This window comes from Macrobrachium rosenbergii, chromosome 11, assembly GCF_040412425.1.
Source record: "Macrobrachium rosenbergii isolate ZJJX-2024 chromosome 11, ASM4041242v1, whole genome shotgun sequence".
Taxonomy (NCBI): domain Eukaryota; kingdom Metazoa; phylum Arthropoda; class Malacostraca; order Decapoda; family Palaemonidae; genus Macrobrachium; species Macrobrachium rosenbergii.
The window spans coordinates 18,352,135-18,372,134 of record NC_089751.1 but is presented as its reverse complement, the minus strand read 5'-3'; the positions used below and the strand labels follow the sequence as shown (position 1 = coordinate 18,372,134).

General features: G+C 32.7%; 1 long non-coding RNA gene across 1 annotated transcript in view; it reads left to right on the top strand.

Moving 5' to 3' along the window:
• Positions 1-20,000, top strand: part of LOC136843214 (uncharacterized) — a 155,837-nt gene that overhangs the window by 110,139 nt on the left and 25,698 nt on the right. Inside the window, exon 7 of the long non-coding RNA XR_010854481.1 lies at positions 11,278-11,353. This is a non-coding gene — a long non-coding RNA (uncharacterized lncRNA). The remainder of the gene's footprint in view (positions 1-11,277; positions 11,354-20,000) is intronic.

The following is a 20,000-nucleotide window of genomic DNA, read 5'->3' as shown; positions in this document are numbered from 1 at the left end:
ACTTGAAAGAAGGGTTTTCAGTTAAAAAAGGAATAATTCTAATGAACATACATTCTTATGGAAGACGCCTAAATGTCATGTATTTTTTCTAATAAGCTTTCAAAAAATATAGAGCCATCAGTAAAAATTGTATCGGGGATTAATAAGCCATACAGTATGTACAGTCAGTAAAAACAGTAAATATTCTTTTAATATAAATAAGGGAAACAGAAGATTGAATTGATATATATCAGCAAATAATGGTAAATGAATAACAAGCTATAGAAATAAGACCTAAAATCAAATAAAAGTTGTGGAAAATATGTTTATGTCTGTAGCACAAAGAAGAGGTCATGAACAGTTTCTGTATGGTGATGCTGAACATGAAGCAACTGAATAGTCAGAGATACCCCAAGAAATTTTTACGCACCTACTTGAATGGAGTCTAGAGGGAGAGGAGGATCTTGTTTTTTTTTTAAGTACCAGGCCTTGGTAGAAGTACAATGTCTGCACCCTGTTGACAGTGAGTAACGAAAATGATAATGAGTGAGTAATAATGTGAAAATATACCTTCGTTTTGAGTGAAATGGAAAATGGTTCAAGGTAAAAGAAGAGTATTCATTGGCGAACAGAAGACATACGTGATGCATGTATAAGGGCTGCATTACCATATTCAATACAAATGTAGCCGCTATTAAGGGATATAAACGCATAGGATTTAGACTAAAGAACATCCAGTTCATAAACAAAGGGAATTAAAGGTGATATGAAGGTGGCAATGAAAATCACATAAATCAAGATATTACTCAGTGAAATATTGAGAGTCAAAAAGGGGTGCACAAGATTAGAAGTTATTGGTAATAAATTTTAAACTCACATCTGATACAGTAATATGTGTGCAATCGGGAAACTTTTAAAGCATTTTTGAATGCCAGCCTCAAAATTCACTTACATGAATACAACCTGTACAGGAGTTTAGTGGTATGTGTAAACCAAAGCAACTGTGTGGATTGTTTCTTACCTCTTGCTTTCTTTGCTTATATGCACTGTTTTAAGCGTATCAGTAGTGGGAAGAAAAAAGGAATAAATGAGAGACAACTGGGATAAATCTTATGGCCTTCGTAAAAGACTCGGTAGCTACCATCAGTAGATACTTTAAGCATGCAGAACTTAGTTCATCAGTTTCAATATTCGGTATCCCTTTACTGTTTAGCATAATTAATTCTGCCCTTAGCTTTGAAATATTAAATAAAACTGGCCCATTCAATATACCATGCGTGGCCTTGTTGCTTCCATTTCTTGGTATTTTTTGTCTCTGTTCTTTGAATTTTTGCATCCCTGCGGGGCTCTTTTTGCCCTTGTTTCGTAGTCGTTTGCATCGTAAAATGTAAGCTTACGTCAGGGACGGCTGAAAGTTATCAGTTTGTTGAAGAGCAAAAGGAAATATCTCTGTATTGCATTCTTACTTCCTTATCAAACAACTTATTTCCACATGTTCGTTTCCACCACTATGTTTTCAACACTTGTCGTCTTCTTAACAAGTTTGCGCAAATATGCATAGAATATCTACATAAAAGAAAAAAATAAATGAATAAAATTCAGCATTCTTCTGTTGTGTTGATTCTTTATGGCAGTAGTAGTGCAAAAATGATTCTGTGTTTTTAAATACCTCTGTGTTTCTTAATGTCATAGAAAATTCTTCTTAAGTTTCATTTTGAAGACCCTTTTAGTGATATCTAAGTTTCAAGTAGCCCTTCTAAAAATGTTTGTTTAACAGTAATACATGCAGTATTGGCAAATCTGAAATATTTTAAACAATTAACAGTGACAAGCGAAAGAACAGGAAAGTAACTTTTTTTTTACTGACACGACAGGTGATACTGATTAAATATGAGCTTGGAACCCATGTGTTTCTTCTCTCATAAAAATCTCTGCCATACATAGGGAATGTGAGCAGGGGTGTCGTTCTTCCTTTATTCTGACTGAGTTCTTCCTACATTGCCCATTTGTTGAAATCTAAAACATCCGTTTGTTTTCTGATAAAAGTTTGTATCAGTTATATAGCTACAGTTCTCTTCATCATTAATTACGTCCTAGCTTAAATGATAACCCATTGCATAAAAAAAACTCGCCGAGATTTTCAAACCTGCCTTTTTTTTATGTAAGGCAGTCTTTCGTCATCTCCCTCAAACCTTTCATCAAACCCTTATGATTCTGAGCTAGCCGTGCAGATTGCTGCTTTTAAATCCAAACATGTGGTCGCAGCTTAAGAAATGACCTAGAATTTCTGAAAGCAATAAGACATTAAACACCATCTAGTTCGCTTACAATTACTCCCCTCGTTCATTCCAAGGCTTGGATTGCAAGCCAAGTGTCAGTGCGTCCTTGAAGGAAGCCCCTAATCTCGAGTATTCAAACTGGCAGAAACTGACAGCTGAGCGATGCAGATACCCAATCACCCTTTGGCACCCACTCATTTACAAGCTTTCTTTCGATGGTTGGCGTGACGAATAGCAAATAAGTTAAAATCAGTCGCTGGAAACAAAATTCAAGAACCTGATAACACCAAATGTACAGTATTTTAAATTTATTTAATTGAAAAATTACACGTTTTATTTCCTGGTTCATCCGCAAACTTCCTAGAAAACCTGATACATTTTTGCTTTTAGTTAGTTACCGATCAGAACCCAAATTAGAGGTAGCAAAGAGGCAATGAGTGTCTGTTCCTTCCTCACTCAAAATTAAGTAAATCCCCCTCTCTCTCTCTCTCTCTCTCTCTCTCTCTCTCTCTCTCTCTCTCTCTCTCTCTCTCTCTCTCTCCGTGTGTGTGTCTGTCTCTCTCTCTTTCTCTTTATCTGTTTATGTATGTATGTATTCATGTATGTATTTATATGATCTCGTTCTTGCGATTTTAGATAAAAGTCAACATTACATTGGTACAGGCTCTTGCTTTTATAACAGCCAGCAAGTGCAGTTAAAACTTATTGAAGGGAAGTGAAAACCTGGACAATGGGAAAGGGAAAAAATAAAAAGCGCGAGTGAAAACCCTTTTACGCTGCCCATCAGGAAACAAAAAATATTTATAAGCGCAAGTCCTGGTATGGCCAGAGAGGCCAGGAAGAGATGGGAAAAAATTTAGCACATAAAAATGCTGGTAGAGAAATGGAAGGCTAGTAATGAAAAAAGAGGAACTCATGAAAATATTCCTAAGTTCAGGTTTTTTTTCAGCTACCACAATCATTAACCATAAACTAAAAAAAAGAATTTTTTTTTCAGTTTCCGTAATCATTAGCCGAAACTGCAAAAAGAAGTTTTTTTTTTGTTTCCACAATCATTAACGGTAAACTAAAAATAATAAGTTTGATTTTAGTTCCCACAATCATTAACCGTAAAGTAAAAAAAAAGTTACTTTTATAGTTTCCACAATCATTAACCGAAAACTACAAAAGGAAATTTTTTTTTAGTTTCCACAATCATTAACCGAAAACTACAAAAGGAATTTTTTTTTTTTTAGTTTCCACAATCATTAACCGTAAACTAAAAAAAAAAGGTTTTTTTTTTTAGTTTTCACAATCATTAACCATAAACTAAAAAAAGTTATTTTTTTAGCTTCCACAATCATTAACCGTAAACTAAATAAGTTATTTTTTGTAGTTTCCACAATCATGACAACTACTAAACCCGGAGAGAAAGAAAGGTAATTACTCAAAAAGAATAACTACTGTTCCATTGTCGTTATAATGGGAGATTTGTATAGAGTACAAGGACGATATGGTTTTATATATAAGACCTTTCGGGTGTAGGGAATGCCTTCATAAAAGGTTTCTGACTCATTATTTTTATATTACCTCTGCTGAAAGTTGTTCTTTTATTCCTCGTTATTTAAGCTGGCACTTCTCTTGGCAGACTGTTAAGTTGCCTTGAGACAACTTACAGTTTAATGGTTTATTTTCATGGCAACTTATTCCCAGGGAAAGAAGGGAGGAGGAAAAGAGGAAAGGAAGGGAGAGAGGGTAGAAGGAGGTAGGAGACAAGGTGTAATGGTGGATCTTGAAAGATTTACCGTTGAGGCAGTTGATGTTTGCTGGCTTCGTTCTTGTGGTTTATCTTGCCGCCGTGACTCCTTCTGTACTTCATTTAATTTTTTAAAATTTTGTGGTTCAGATATTGGTTTTGGATGTGGAGCTGCGGAAGATGCTGATCATAGTGCTTACACTAGCGCTTTTGGTATTTATCCCAGGAACTGAAGTTTTTGCATTTGAGTACTATATCCTTACATCTTTGCCATCTTGTTAAAACTGGTTCTACATCTGTTGAACACTACTTTTTGAGGCTTTTTTTTTGGCAGTTAGACATCTTGGCAGTGTTAATTAATTCGTTTTTGCCCTTATCAAGACGCAGCTAAGTGTCGTCTCGATAGCTGCATCTACCCCAAATAAGGCATTCTGGGCAACAGTCCGTATTGGGGTTCATATTTGTAGCAAAATTGAAATCTCAACTGTTCAGGAGCGTAGTCTTGTACGTAACAATTTCCTTCAGAACGTAGGCACACATACATTCCTTTGTCGGGTTAGCTTTTTCTTCACGTCTCTCGGGATAGGTAATGCAAGGGAGCTGCAGAATGTTGTCGAGGGGATGAATAATGGGTAATCCTCGTACCATATTTTTGTAAGCCTTTCCTGGGGAACCGGTGGCAGAAAATGGCGTTCCTCTTCATCTCTGGTAATTCTTATTCAACTATTGTCTGTGTCATAGTCATAATTAGGGGCATATTCCAAAGTCTTCCTCTTAAGTGAAAACGACCATTCATCTTCACTTTTGTTCCAATCAGGTAACAATTAGTTACAACTGGAGCACAATATGTCTCCACTTATTTACTCTTCCATATTCTGCCTCTCAACTTGATCACTAATCGGAGTCGATATATATCTTCCAGTAGTGTCTGTCTTGATCGGCTCATTTCCTCACCATTTCTCTTTCACAGCCTAAGTACACATAACCTTATTTTCTTTAGAAACTACGGATATTACATCATATTCTCAGCATATCTCCTTCATTATGATTCACTCAAAGACACGTATGCCAGGGAACTATGACAAGCCTTTTTCATTTGGCTACTTACCTTTTGCTGCCAAACTACACATTACAGTACTCCTTTCCTCATGCAGCAAAAAAAAAAAAAAAATGAAATATAAGCTTCTCAGTCGAATAATTTTCAAATTTTTTATTAAATAACTTTTACTGCCACAATTTTAAGTTTCTAATTCATTGTCACAGGTGCAACCCGCGAACTAACATTTTCATCCCTCCACATCTCTCCAATCTCCTCACGCGTAAAGGGCTACACATTTCCTTATCCCTACATCTTTTTGCTACATCATACTTTGTCCCTTCTAGTTTTGAAGAGGACAGCGTACGTGTCTCGACTATTAAACGTAACTGTTGGCTACATGTTTGCTCCTGGATATCAAGTATATCTTTATTTTTTGTTCTTCCAGGAGTATTTTGCTTTTTTTGTAACTGCTATATATAAATCCCTTCCATTTTCTTAAAGAATTTTCCATGCTTTTTGATAATGGCCAATGCATCGTCTAAAATACTGAAATTATGAATTCAGTGATAAAAACATTACAGAAATCATTGCATCCATTAATGTCATCGAGGTGATAAAAATCTCACGAGGTAGATGACTTTGCTATCAGGTTTCATCGAAAACCACACTTTCCATATTTTTGAACAAGTAAGTCATTTTTATAGTAAACACAAAGCCATCATCTCTGGAAATCAGGGAGGCGATTTCCGGCTTTCAAAAGTGAAATGTAGTCTGTAAGTGGAAAATGGCCTCAAGTCTCCACCAAGCAGCATTTGATCGAGTCAGCTCTGCATTAAGCTGTGCCAAGATTATTTTGTATCTCTTGAAACACTGCCAGTCCACAACAAATCTCCCAAAAGCAGTGTCAGATCACTTCGTGTCGCCCCAAAGCGCTGCTGCATCTCGTCAGATATCCCATAAACAGTTCTTAATCATAGCAGATCTCCCATAAGCAATGTCTAGCCAGTTAAGGTCTAGCGAAAGAAAAAGTAATGTCATAAATTTAACTAAAATTCATTAACCTTCTGAATTAACCATGGTTTAATTTTTGTCGTAGGTTTGTAACTTTAATCACTTGGGAACTTGCTTCCTGGAATTCATTATTTGCCCAGTGGGTGCTAAATTAAAGTGTATTTAATTCTGTATGCAATAATGACGTAAGAATTAACATTAAAATAAGATACTACTGAAAAATATAATTTTATGATATTTTTCAGTATCTAATTTTAATAATTCTTACGTCATTATTGCATATAGAATTAAATAAACTTTAACAATTTTTTAATAATGTATATATATATATATATATTTTATATATATATATATATATATATATATATATATATATATATATATATATATATATATATATATATATATACACACACACATAAAAAACGGGAAAAGGCATAATTTATCATATTTCTGTGGTATGGTAGATGTCATTTACTTGGTAGTAGCTGTGCTAGTTGGCACATTTAAAGGCACACGCATAGCTAATCACGTATACCTTCTTTCGCTAAGGAGCTACGAATTCATTGTTACCACTGATAACATCAGTTTCATGCATAATAAGAAATCAAGCATTATTGTAGGGTTAAATAATGATCTCAAATTCGCAGTTGTCTTCTTTAATACTTGTAGATCATTACGTCAATAGGTGTAATAATTTCTTGTTCACCTAGTCTTTCAAACCGAGGTTCTTAGCTTTATGATCATGTTTAATTGAATATAAATTTCCATAGATATCGTCGTTCGTAATTATCAATACGGGAGGCTTTTCTTGGAAGACTGTTTATCTCTTTAACTGTCGCTATCGCTTGCGAGCCTGGCAAATCTCGACTTATCAGACAGACTTTTTCCTAATCTCTTTTTCATAAAACTAAAGATTTTTGTGTTTACAGTGTGATATTAACTGTATAGAAGAGTGTCTGTGGTGAAGTCTATTGTATTTATACAGAGTTTTAATTTACCAGATGTTTATCATCGGTCTGATTGATGGGTGACTTCAGAGAAGACAAGTACTGTAATACTTACGGGCTCAGGATATTTCCATTTTAAAGTTTCTATTTTTTCCCTAAATTTCTCGCACTACTATGGAAGTAACGTGTGAACATATATACCTAAACCTTTAATATTAGCCCTCGACCATTCTGTATCGTTTTGATAGTAAAACTTTCATTAAACAATATTCAAATATTTTCTACAAAAATTAATATTCTTATATAAATATGAAAAAGAATTCACAAATATAACAAGAAAAATAAAAACATATGTAAGTTGTTTAAAATACTTAAAAGCAAAAGTGAAAAACGTAATATATCAATACGAAGAGATTAAAGTGTGGTTCCTTACCCAAATTTCTTGTAAATGGCCTGGTGGCTGCTCGCCCAAAATCCATGCATTTTGCCCCGCTAAACATCCGAATATTCGTGAATGTAGGACCGAGGCTGCAGTCCAGCCTGAAAGAAGTGAAGAAGTAACCTCATATGCCTTTGAAAAATCTAAAGGTCTTTAAGCCTGTGGAGATTCATCGTCAAAATTAAACCAAATTCACCACTATAAAAGAAAATTTGTTAGACTGGCATAATACTAAAACGAACATTCTTTGAAAAATAGCAGATTGTGATATGAGCTCGTAATCATTCAAGAATAAAACTGACCTTGTCCTAGCGTGACAGCTTAGCCAATCGGATAACGCATTTAACTGCGACTTCAAAGATCGTCCTTTCGGGACGTTTTACAAACAGCGACTGGGGTCTTTTAGGTGTTTCATCATAGACCTCATTCAGACCATACTGTTTATTTTGTTTGATTTTCGTACGTTGACTAATTTCATGTGAGCATCACTGAAGATGCTCTACACTTGACGTTCTTTCAAAGGCTTTCACTCATCTAGGTAGGATTATTTTGGAAGAAAACTAAAGAATGAAACAAGTATGTATGAAAACTATCCTCACCTCTGATGGAAAGTATGAACTCCGGGACGTATCAGACCCGTTGGATTATAAAAAAAATAAATAAATAAATAATAAATAAAAAAAAAAAAACATTACTCCTCTGGCATACCATATCTTTAGCTCTGGCCTGGGAAAGTCACACTCTACAAGTCGTGAGAGACGTGAATTTAATGAAATTTTTCAAAAGCCACAAGGAACAATGAAAAGCGCCATGCGCATTATTATTATTATTATTATTATTATTATTATTATTATTATTATTATTATTATTATTATTATTATTACAGGGTAAAATATTAACAGTCATATAAAGGCTTTTATTAGTATGTTTCATGTTATTAAAAGTATATTTTTTGATCGTTTTCAAAAGACCTGATGTGCTTGGAACCGTATGATAGTTCTTGTTTGTCTATTTACACATTATTATTATTATTATTATTATTATTATTATTATTATTATTATTATTATTATTATTATTATTATTATTATTACTCTATTTCACAAAAATATATTCCTTTCAGCAGTTTTGTCTGTATCATTAGTAATTTTAGCATCACTGTCATGAAGGTATTTATTAAAATATTTCTTGGTTTTATATATCTAGGAAGAGAGAGAGAGAGACAGAGAGAGACTGGAGTAAACTGAGAAGATCTTCGAGAAGTTAAGTGTGAACGCCTTCGAATATTTGAAACGCAAACGAACCAAACCGTATGATGTGAATCGACCCTGACCTAATTTCCTGGTTCCTGCCAGGATATCGCAAGAGAGGGAAAGATGATATAAAGGATAAAGCAAAATATGCTGTGTGTGAAAATGAGAAGAATGCTGATAAATTTTTTCGATATTCATCAGCTTCTTTTATCATTGTTATTAATGTTCCTAACGTTTCATTTGCTACTTGTAAACAGCTGTTAACCAATTGCAACAAATTAACTAAAACTGGAAGTAGGAAATGAACAGAGGAATTGTTAAAGACCGCAAATGGGATGTAGAAATCCTTTTGAATTTATGAGAGAGATACTGGATGATTGAAGAGATGAAACAGTGTCTGTAGAAAAATTAAACCAGAATTCCAGTGAATAACCATCTCTTTGATAACAACGTATATGAATCAGCAAGAGAAACACAAGTAAAATATATCTCACACTATAATGAAAATAGAAGTGTTGTGTACACAGATACATATACATACATGTATACATTTATATATATATATGTGTGTGTGTGTACATAGCAATTATATTTTCATTATAGAGTGCGATATATTTTACTTGTGTTTCTCTTGCTGATTCATATACGTTGTTATCAAAGAGATGGTTATTCACTGGAATTCTGGTTAAATTTTTCTACAGACACTGTTTCATCTCTTGAATCATCCAATATCTCTCTCATAAATTCAAAAGGATTTCTACATCCCATTTCCTACTTCCAGTTCTAGTTAATTTGTTGAAATTGGTTACCAGTTGTTTACAATTAGCAAACTGAAACGCCAGAAACATTAATACAATGATAAAAGAAGCTAATGAAAGTCGAAAAATTTATTTAAAACAAACTAAAAATAAAGCAAGTTCTTTTTGTGGTCAAATTATGCCTTTAGAGTCCATAAAAATATATATATATTCACAAAAATGAAAATGAGGCAGGACTACCTTTGATGACTAATCAGCATTCTTTCCATTTTCTTACACAGAATATTTTCCTTTATTCTTTATATCGTCTTTCCCTCCCTTTCGATATCCTGGCAGGAACCGGGAAATTAGGTCAGGGTCGATTCACATCATACGGTTTGGTTCGTTTGCATTCCAAATATTCCTGTATATATATATATATATATATATATATATATATATATATATATATATATATATATATATATATATATATATATATATATATATATATATATATATATATATATATATATATATATATATATGCTCCTCTATAAAATTTAATATGCATGTCCGGTCAGTCTTCTTTTGAAATAAAATAAAAGGTCACGACTTTCTTTGGCACACTTTAATAATGGTCAAGTTCGCCACGTGGTCCCCTTGACAGTTCACCGACGTCACAGGCTCCGCGAGGAAGTTGACTGGATGACCGGGTGAGAACTCAGTCGTGACTTTCGTAAGGCGGAAGGAAGTGCGTCTTCCCTTTGAAGCTGCTCCGAGTACTTTTGGCGGCAGATTTCTTCAGGTCTGTTCGTACATCTCGGCCTCTCGATACAATGCAGATTCTAGTAAATATCTTTCCCCCGGTGTTGAGGGTTAGCCTAACAATTTAGTATTTAAAAGTTTTAAATAGAATAGTTGATCACTTTAGATTTATAGTTAAATGTATATAAGCTAATAAAGGCCTTTGTACTGCGCAGCAAAAAGGCGTGACCACAACTTTTTCTAAAGGAGGTGTGAAAAGGGGCTCAGAAAACTGGAGACTAATTGCTCTTAATGTGTTGGTAACTGACAAACTTTCTAACAAGGGAAGTACGACCATTACTTGAAAAAGTTTGGGGCATTGATCAGGTTTATTCTATTTCAGACAAGAGTATCATTACCCGTGCTGTCTTGATCTGAGATACTGTGTATCACATTCATAACGAATTTCAAGAAGCTACATTTCACATTTTACATTATCATTAATATAAGTCTTTTCTTTTTTGATATTGTGGCACGCATCAAGATCCTTTGTATTCTGTTGTAAGAAAAATTTCAGATATTAGACATTGATTATCTCCTGATTGCTCTTAATTTATTGTTACGGGTTAAGCTTCCATTACTAATATAACTGTAAAAGTTTGTTATAAGTAGAAAGACTGGTAAATGACTTAGAATGGGCAACTAGTAGTTCAACTGAAAAGAGTAACATCTGATTGTTAAACATTCTTCACATTAACAATCTCCAGTAGAAACTTTTCATTGTAGAATTATGTTAATACTTTACAGTTAAATCGAGATAATACTGCTGTAAATATTAAGTTACACATTAAAATTTTACACGGAAGAAAGCTAATTATATTTCAAAGAGCTTTGTGCCCAGAACCTTGTATTTATCTTTTGTGTGCCCAGTAAAATAATTAGTGATATGAATGGTGCGGTAATTATGAGGAAAGCAAAAGAGAAATCGTACATATGCTCAAAGAGAAAGGAAGGCCAGGTATATTAGATCGCCTAGCAAGGACAGATCGATTGATAGCTAATTACTTTTGAAAAATTGGTGCTCACAAGTTTTTATTATACACTTTTCAGAGAAAAATGCGAAGTATGGCTCCAGTACATATTGTCAGCCCAGTGACTATGAGACTACCATTTCCATATGGCATTGGTAAGTAAATGTGAATATTGCTCTAATTTCAAATAAAGTGCATTATGACATTTTAGTTTAAAAGAAGAAATGGTATTATACATGATGTAAGTACACTATAAATTGAAATTAGTTTGGCAGAAATTCGTTAAACAATGCGTGTTTCCCATGTTTATGAGAATCACGTATTTCTTGTACACATTTGTACGACGTTCTAATTATAAGGAAGAGGCTGTTTGCTTTGAAGTTAGCTGTTTCTTGTGCAGTGAGTTTAAGTGTGAGGAGTATGCCATAATTTTTGTTCATTTTTCTAATGGTTTTAGATTCTTAAAATTTTTCCCAGTTAATGGTAAACTGTACAGTATTTTGATATTATATATATATATATATATATATATATATATATATATATATATATATATATATATATATATATATATGTCTGTTTGCTTTATGTGTGGACGGGTATAACACTCCAGAATAAAATCACTTATAAAAATACATAGAAAAAACGCCAGGCAAGAAGAAATATTTTCATTGTTTCAGTCTTCACAAATCTACGAGCAGTAATGATATGACGTTTCGAAAAATAACTTTTATAACGACAGGGATAATTGCATTAATTTATCGTAATCCATCTAGTAAATTAAGTAAAATTAGTTTACTGAAAAATAATATATACCGTTTTTCATGTAGATGACGTTCATGAATTTAGTATAGCGGTTGATAAAGGTCTCCATAATCAGAATTCGAAAGCGTTTTTAAGATAATGCAATTACGAAACATCCTTTTTTTTCTATATGTACAAATATTTAATTGCAAACTGATTAATCTGCAGTATTGACATATTTACTAGAAACGACAGTTCACTAGTATTGATCATATCAGTTATATAGAGGATTTTAATTATTATATTCTTTCTGTAAGGAAGGTGATAGCTTTTCTTCACCGAAACATATTACCTTTTCACCATTTCCTGAATGAGTGCTTCTGTCAGTAAATTGTACAGTATTTCCCTCTTACACATCTGTCCCCTCCTGTTGCCTTATAGTAGTCGCTGCTGCTACCGCTACTATGCTGATTGATAACAGCAGGTAAAAAGTACATATTTATCCCTTCCTGTCGCCTTTAGAATTCGCCGTCGCTATGCTTATCAATAACAGGACGTAGAAAAATAAATACCAATGTCCCTTTCATCTACAAACTGATGGCGCTTTTTAGTGAACTGAAGATATAAATCGGATGACTGGCTTTCTCCATTTGAAGAGTACCTGTATTTAAGAGCGAAATAAGCCGGATGGCATGAAAAGAGGAAGGTACAGAAAATGTTAAGAAAAAATAGAGAAGTGAATCTCTAGATACGTTCCTTTTCACATGGAAACTAATGTTTCCTCCAAAGATGCTTTACAACACTCGCCTTTAAAATTGGGTGTTCATGGAAAGGGAAGGCTGCAGCTCGTCTAATCGAAACTAATTACTTCAAGAGATCTTGGCATAAAATGATTAAAACCTATTCAAAACGAACACATTTAAAGATGCAAAGGAGAAATAACAAAGACCTTCCAGTGAATGAGTTAAATAATTTATTGTAAGCTAAATTAATATGATGAAAAAAAGTTATCGTAACTACTAAAATGATAAACAAAAAGAACATTTGTTTTTTTCGGAAAGAGGAAAGTAGAGTAGTATGATGAGTCAAAAAAATGTATATTCTAGAAAAACAAAATAGGAAAAACTTATCCATTACAACTGCTTTTCTTGTACATCATACATTGCAAATATACAAAGCTTTCCTTAAAAGCAAGTGTGAAAATAACTGGCTCTATTTGCGTTTCCAGTGCTCGAGGATATGAGAGAGGAAGACCGATGAAAGAGTATCAGTAATCAGACGGTACGTCAAGCCTTTGGCCTCATAAACACACACATAATTCAATATACCGTCAAAAATTAATTCATTGCTAGAAGTTTCTTCCTTTAAAACCGTTTTTTCCTTTTGTTCTCTAGCTTTCTATGACCATTGAAAATAGCTCATGATTCAGTGAAACTTTTCTGTAAAAGAAAACTATTGTGCCGGCTTTATCTTTCAGTATGCCATAAGATCTTACAAACTGCTGAGGCTAGAGGGCTGCAAATTGGTGTGTTGATCATCCACCCTCCAATCATCAAACATACCAAATTGCAGCCCTCTAGCCTCAGTAGTTTTTTTTATTTTACTTAAGTTTAAAGTTAGCCATAATCGTGCATCTCGATTATTTATTTTTATTTATTTTTATTTCTTATTTATTTTTTTATTTTTTTATTTTTATTTATTTATTTATTTATTTTTACTTATTTGTTATTTTTATTTTTATTTTTTTTATTTTTACTTATTTATTTTTATCTATTAATCTATTTATTTTTTATTTATTTTCATTTTTTCTTTATTTATTTATTTATTTATTTTTATTTATTTATTTATTTTAGTTATTTTTATTTATTTATTTTTATTTATTTATCTATTTTTTTCATTTATTTATTTATTTTTATTGATGTATTTTTATTTATTTGTTTTTATTCATTTATTTATCTATTTTATTTATTTATTTATTTATTTTTTTATTGATTTATTTTTTTATTTATTTATTTATTTATTTATTTATTTATTTATTTATTTATCACCGGGCCGCGGTTATAGATTTATTAGCCGCGGCTCATACAGCATTATACCGAGACCACCGAAAGATAGATCTATTTCCGGTGGCCTTGATTATGCGCTGTACAGAAAACTCGATCGCGCTGAAGAAACTTAGGCGCATTTTTTACTTGTTAGATGTTAGTTCCACATGCGGTATGAGACATAGATACCTTCCCTTTATGTTAAAAGTTTTTGGAAAGATGGTTTTAGCTTTAGGTCATAAGACCTCGAAAATATTAGAATTTCATAATAATTCATCTAGTTGGTCAGTAGGTTTTGCAATAATTTCTTTTATACTTAGTATAAAGAAATCTGCGCACTAAGGAGAAACAAGAAAATACACGCTAGAAAGAGAATGATATTATAGAGGATGAGTAATTATTTTATTTCAAATGTGAATCTAAAACGATGGAGATGTAAAAGATGTGATCGTTATTGCAACAGTGAATTTTGATTGATAAATGAATCTGCACATTTTTAGATTCGGACCTCTACCTACTCGGATTGACAGAGAAGTAGAAAGTTGACTTATTCACTAACATTTGATGATATGTAAAAAATAATATATATATATATATATATATATATATATATATATATATATATATATATATATGTGTGTGTGTGTATTATATATGTAAATATGTATATGTATATATATGTGTGTGTATGTATGTATATATGTATATATATATATATATATATATATATATATATATATATATATATATATATATATATATATATATATATATTATTTTTACGTATCATCAGATGTTATTGAATAAGTCAACTTTCTACCTACCCTATCAATCCAAGTGGATAGAGGTCCGAATCTTAAAATGTGCAGATTTATTTATCAATTAAAACTCGCTGTTGTAATAACGATCACATTCTTAACATCTCCATCGTTTTAGATTCACATTCGGAATGAAATAATTACTTATCGTCGGTAATAATATTCTCTTTCTAGAGGGCATTTTCTTGTTTCTCGTTAGTGTGCAGATTTCTTTACACACACACACACACACACACACACACACACACACATATATATATATATATATATATATATATATATATATATATATATATATATATATATATATATATATATATATATATATATATATACATGTGTGTATGTATATATATACATATTTATATACTTACATACATACATACATACATACATACATGTATTTACACTTAAAATACCATTACCACTCACTTTACCTTAGTGATATAGTAGCGAATTAAAAAATAAGAATAAAGTGTCCAAGTAATAATTCTCGGTACCTCATTAATATATGCTTATGTCTAGATAATGGCTGTGGCTTTTGCTGCTATAAAGCAATGAAACAGAGCAGAAAGTATTGAATTCTAGAATAAAGAATACTGATTAGAATTGCGAATAACATTCCAGACGTACCGAAAGCTTTTGCTTTTAATTGATGCTGATACAAAATTCATAAACTTTCATTAATTTTTCACACCGGTTCTGTGGTAAGTGAATTTATAATGGATAAACAGAAGTCTTTTAATATCCGGTAACTGATTATCAAGTCCTTTATGGTGGACTTGTGCCTTGTTATATTGAAAATAAGAAAGAACCGAGTGGCATTGTCCATGTTTACGGAGAAGATCAATAACAAACTCAACAAAACATTTCCACAGCTTTTGTTAATGAAAGGATGAGCTGCAGCTCAATGGATTTTTCAAAATAGCCCCGAAAAATATTCCGAAGTTTATTTCATGGCAACACAGCGAACATAAAACACCTTTTCGATGGTTATGGCTCTGCTTGATATTTGGACGCCGAGGAACAAAGAGAGTGAAATAGAGTATTCACGGAATTAAAAATATTAGAAAAAGGGTTCCTTTGTGCCGAAAAGTAATGATAATATCTGTGAAGTATATTCCCTGCACAACAACGAAGCATCTTTTTGTTTCAGATTATTTTCCTTTATTGAGTACGTATATTTTAATGATCGTTTTTATAGAGATTTCCAGCATTATCACAGTCAGTACTGAATATGATTACGTTGTCTTGTCTAAGTTAGTATTTATCTATTAAGAACACTGTAGTCTCCAAAAATGACGGAATCCTGGAACGTATATATAAGATTTTGTTGCTGAGCGAAACGCTGTTTGTGCCTCATTTACACTATAGCGCAAAATTTTGTTAAAGGTTAAAAGGATCTTTTGTCAATTTTCTAGTGTCTCTTCTATTTGGTTGGAAATAGAATATTGTATACATGTATACCGTAACACTGACTCCTATAGGGTACCAATGTTTGTAAGCCCTTGCTTCTTTATGAGTAAGTGGGCAACTACATAGCTATGAATGTTTTCTAGGAACGTGTACACACAAACAGGTTAAGAAAGGGAAACATTAACAAACCATTTCTTGCTCTTGCAGAGAGATAAGAATCATCATAACTATACAGGGCTGTATTTAGATGCGCATAGAAAGTTACTTATGGCAACTCGGCGATACGGATGACTTTCACATTTTATTGAATAAAATGATGTAAAAAAAAACAGATAATGGGCATGGGTAACAATATTTAGGATTTTATTCCTTCGAGTGATTTATTAAGTTCTCCGTAATACCTCACGTTATTTATCCCGTGAAGCAGTAAGTTATGACATGCATACACTAAGTTTATATATATACATACATACTGTACATACATATATGCATTGCATATATATATATATATATATATATATATATATATATATATATATATATATATATATATATATATATATATATATATTATATATATATATATATATATATATATATATATATATATATATAGAGAGAGAGAGAGAGAGAGAGAGAGAGAGAGAGAGAGAGAGAGAGAGAGAGAGAGAGATATATATATATATATATATATATATATATATATATATATATAGAGAGAGAGAGAGAGAGAGAGAGAGAGAGAGAGAGAGAGAGAGAGAGAGAGAGAGAGAGAGAGGAGAGAGAGAGAGAGAGAGAAAGAGAGAGAGAGAGAGAGAATATATATATATATATATATATATATATATATATATATATATATATATATATATATATATATATATATATATATATAGAGAGAGAGAGAGAGAGAGAGAGAGAGAGAGAGAGAGAGAGAGAGAGAGAGAGAGAGAGAGACAGACAGACAGACAGACAGATAATAGATAGATATATAGATATAAAGAAAAGAAGAAAATAAGTACATGTCGAATCTGGGAAGAGGAGACCGACATCAGTCAACGTCATAAAAAAATCCATGGTGCATCTGTGGTCTAAGTTCTTCTCTGCCATGTCTGTTGCCCACCAAATTAGACTAATCAACACTACTTAGGTCAACTTAGTCACAGTGAATTTTTTGACATGAGGAGATTTCCTCATCACAGCACCGATGTTGAGTCTCGCCAGTCTGAACTCTCTCTCTCTCTCTCTCTCTCTCTCTCTCTCTCTCTCTCTCTCTCTCTCTCTAAATTCAAACCGTAAATTTTTTGAACATTGTAAAATTACGTGAATGAAGAAAACGTTGTTACAGAAATAAAAAAAAAAGTTGCCATGTGAAGTTGTTACTGTAGTAAACGGCCATCTTTTTTTTTTTTTTTTTTATCGTTTCACTGGAAACCTTTTAATTCGCTTCACACCATAAAATATATCTAAACATTCCGATAATGAAAAATAAAAGGAAGAAGACTACTAACGTGCAATTATCCCGTGCAGTGTAATATTTCTTTTCATTCCAGTTGCATACTTTCGTAATGCAGTTTTACACACTGAATGACTAGGTGTCTAGTGTAAGATACACGTTACTAAATAGTTTGGGAAATTTGCAGCATGCGGATTCTTAATTGTCAACTTATTTATTAAACACGGACTTCTCTCTTGACAGTAAACCTATAATAGAAGTGTTTATTCCGATGAATACCGAAACTTTGAGGTCAGATTTCAATCAGAACTTTCCAATGTAAATATACATACCGGAAGATATTGATTTTATTTAGGATAATTAATATTTTTTTTTAATTAAAAACGAATGCCAGATACTGAATTTCATCTCATATTATTATCTTCCACCTCGACAATTTACCTCAAGAACTGAGTATTAAAGTCGCGTGCAAAGTAAACAAAGAGAAGGTAGGAAAAGAGGAATAAATATCTCTTCCGGGCACATCAAAAGCACAGAGGAGACGTAAAGATTTTTCCATCCTCGGAGCCAACGACTTCAATATATCAAGTCGTGCGAGTAGCACGGGCCGCGACGAGGAGAAAAGATGAAAGATGTAACTTTGCTTGTTTTTCGAAACTCGGACGAAGAAAAATGGTGGTTGTTAACAGTCTGTGAGTTTAATGAGTTACTTTCGTTAAAGGTTGTCACCGGAAGCGAGGATTTAAAAGTCCTTTGACGCCCCCCCCCCCACCAAAAAAAAAAACCTTCTCCGTCTTTCAGGTCTACTCGTGGACTCTTTAAATTGAAAATGAATGACGGTTGTTTGGTTCGGTATATTACAGTACGTGTGAGTCATTGTGGCTATGATGATCTAGAGTTGTTTTTCGAATTTCAGTCTCCAGATATTACTCATTTTACGGGTTCTTTTTGTATTAAAAAAAAAAAAAAAACGAAACTTACATAAAATTTAAATTTATCCTTTTTCACAGCCTCTCAGTAGACAGTTATGTATAAACAAAATGATAAATTTTTTCATGGGGATATGGGAAAAGTACATTGATAGTGGTGATAAGAAAAGTTAAAGAACAAATTGTAAATGTCAGTATGAAAGAGGAAATAAACCGAAAAAGCATCAGTTGCCGAATGACGAACTCTCGCAGTAACAGAAAATCGATCCATTGCATGCAACTGAAATGTAACTATAATGACAAGAATAGGAGCAAAATGCAAAAAAAAAAAAAAAAAAAAAAATGGTCCCTCTTTTTTACAGCACTTAATCGGGCCTCGACTTTTCGTAAAATTACATTTATCCTTTATCCCACTCAAGCCTCTCACTCCCACACTCAGGGAAGTTGGATACCAGTTCCAAAATAGAAAGAATCGTCATTGTTATCACAAAGGGCCTCTTCGAAATTTCAAAACACACGTCTTGTCTGGGTTTTATTTACCATAACTCTCCACTGCTCCCCTCTCCTTCCTCCCGTTGTATAGCTTTCATTCCAGTAGTTCCTGGTCTTCCAACTACAAGGGGGCTAGCTGTTATCATCTGTATTCTCAGATTGGCAAAATAGTTTAGACGTGGTTTCATTGCCATACCGGGAATTTGTACGTATGGTAATAGAAGTGTTATTGGACAAATATCAGCTCTTGAATTCGCATGCAGTTCCATTTTCTCTGATTTCCCAGTCTAAACCACCCAACCAATTTTGTATTTGACTTTTTCATTCTTTCACAGCGTTATTATTATTATTATTATTTATTATTATTATTATTATTATTATTATTATATTATTATTATTCAGTCTCCAAAAACTACCGTAGTATATGGGTGCTCGAAAAACCAAGTGCCGAAGCTCAGACCGAAGTACCTACATTGTACATAGTAATCTAGGGGCCTGTGGTGAGAAGGGCTGACCCTGAGCTGGACGATGACAGCTCTAGACTGTTGTTGTTGTTACCCTCTGAAAGAGAATGTGAGTACATATTGAGCTTCATAAATACGTCATTATTGTTACTTACGGCCTGAATTAAGAAAAACAAATACTTATGACTCTCCTCACTGTTACTATAACAGTTTGCTTTCATATTAGTTTTCATAACTATTTAGTTCTATTTTTTAACAAGATTGAAAGAAAGGAAATAATAAAAAAGATACCCCAATAAACCTAAAACGGGCAAAGCCTCGTCTCTTGAGCCTTAACAGAAAATCAGCCCGAAAGGGAGGTAAACACTTCCCTTCTAATCATGCGACATTCAATTTCGCTTGAGATGGAATGCTTGCCGAGTGTTTGCTTTCATTCCA